This window comes from Chionomys nivalis, chromosome 20, assembly GCF_950005125.1.
Source record: "Chionomys nivalis chromosome 20, mChiNiv1.1, whole genome shotgun sequence".
NCBI lineage: Eukaryota > Metazoa > Chordata > Mammalia > Rodentia > Cricetidae > Chionomys > Chionomys nivalis.
In genome coordinates, this window is record NC_080105.1 from 10094911 (window position 1) to 10097226 (window position 2316).

Genomic DNA, 2316 nt, shown 5'->3' on the forward strand with positions numbered 1-2316 from the left:
CTGGCATCTTTTTCCTTCAGCGTCTCCCAGACTCCACCTTCTTTTTCCTGTTTGGATTTCCTGCCTAGGTACATTCTGCCCTGCCATAGGCCAAAACAGCTTTATTCATCAACCAATAAAAGTAATATTCATTCACAACATAAGAATGACATCCCGGATCAATAAGTCAGACAGAAAATGTATCAATATTTGTTTGTTTACTCTGGTTCTATATTCATGTTTATTAGTGAATAATTCTGTGTGGTTCTGTTGTTACCTATTCCTGCTCAGAACTTTTTTCAGGCCCAAAGTTCTCCTCAGGGCTGCCTTGACTTTCTTGTTCCGTAAACTATAGATGATGGGGTTCAGCATGGATGTCACCGCTGTATAGAAGAGGGCCAAGAATTTGGCTAGTCATTCCTGGTGAGTGACTAGCCTTGGGCCTCAAGTAGGAAATAGATGCTGAGCCATAGAAGAGTGTGACTACAAGTAGGTGGGAGGAAGAGGTAGAGAGAGCTTTATGGCGTCCCTCAGGTGAAGGCATCAACAGCACGGCAATCAGAATCCTGACATAGGAAGAAATAATCAGAAAAAATGGGCTGGATATGCAGAGGACTGCCGCCACAAAGACGGCAGCCTTGTTTTGGGATGTATCTCCACAGGCAAGTGCCAGGAGGGGTGGAAGGTCACAGAAAAAGTGGTCTATCTCACAGGGCCCACAGAAGTCCAAAGAAAAAATAAAATTCGTCTGTCCCAACCCTACTATGCATCCCATTCCCCATGAAACCATTGCCAAATGGGCACATACCCCATGGCTCATTCAGGTTGCATACTGGAGTGGGTAGCATAAGGCCATGCAGCGGTCAAAAGCCATGGCTACCAGTAGATAGCACTCAGTTATTCCAAAGAATGAGAAGAAAAACATCTGTGTGGCACAAACCTCCCAAGAGATCCCTCAAGACTCACTCACAAGACTCTGCAGCATCTTGTTTATGACAGAGCAAGTGTAGCCAATCTCCAGGAGAGACAAGTAGGCCAGGAAAAAGTACATGGGTGTGTGCAGGGCTGGACTTGTAAAGATGGCAAGGGCTATGAGTGCATTGCCTGTCAGTGATACCAAGAACATGAGGAGGATGAGGGTGAACAGGAGGAAGCACTCTCCAGGGACTTCAGAGAACTTAGCAAATGCAAAGCGTTTGACAGACAAGCTGTTCTCCAGCCACAGGGAGCAATTGACACTCATCTCCTGGAAGAGAGAAGAGCAAGTCATTAGAAGGATTCTTGCAGGTGGGGGAAATTATTCAATTTAATACTTAAGATCCTCAGTTAAGTCAGAGACAGAATCTTCATCTTCAGCCATAAAATTAGTGTTTACAAACAAGTATTTATCGTCACAGAGTTTCATATCTAACCTTTTTCTCTGCTTACCACATCAAGTGATTTTCCAACGTGTACTGAACATTATACTGAGTGACTCAGGACTTAGGACAGGTGCTGCACCCTTGTATTCCCAGCCCTGATGAAGCTGAGGCAGGAAGCTTACCATTGGTTTGAGTTCAGCCTCACTTGTGGAGTAAGATATCAGCCAAATAAAAGAAAAGGAAATCATTACTTGTGACTCAATTCTTTTTCCATGCTTTTCATTGACGTGTTATCAATGTCCCCTTGAAAATCTGCTCTCCCACCAACTCTTATCTATGCTTTCCTATTGCTGTGGATACTCTCTCTCCACCCATCTCAGAATGTAGTAGGGCCAGAGTATTCTGTGATTTCTTTTTTTTTTTTTTTTTTTTTTTTGGGTTTTTCGAGACAGGGTTTCTCTGTGGTTTTGGAGCCTGTCCTGGAACTAGCTCTTGTAGACCAGGCTGGTCTCGAACTCACAGAGATCCGCCTGCCTCTGCCTCCCGAGTGCTGGGATTAAAGGCGTGCGCCACCACAGCCCGGCTGTGGCTAATATTCATATATTCATATACGTGCCTTAAAACATAATTCCTTCAGCCGGGCAGTGGTGGCGCATACCTTTAATCCCAACACTTGGGAGGCAGAGGCAGGCGGATCTCTGAGTTTGAGATCAGCTAGGTCTACAAGAGATAGTTCCAGGACAGGCTCCAAAACCACAGAAAAACCCTGTCTCGAAAAACCAAAAAAAAAAAAAAAAATCATTCCTTCAAGTATGACTTATATTTATGTGAAGATAAAATCAAATCAAATAACATCTTAGAGAGCAGGCTGGTCATGAACTCACAGAGATCAGACTGCCTCTCTTTCTAAGTGCTGAGATTAAGAGCATATTCCACCACCACACAGCCATTTCCATATCTTAATAGTTCCCATCTT

The 2316-nt window shown here is 44.0% G+C and overlaps 1 pseudogene; it reads right to left on the reverse strand.

Annotated features, from left to right (window-relative positions):
- Positions 1–252: 252 nt before the first annotated feature.
- LOC130862996 (olfactory receptor 10A4-like) lies at positions 253–1222 on the reverse strand (annotated as a pseudogene).
- Between the last annotated feature and the right edge of the window lie 1094 nt (positions 1223–2316).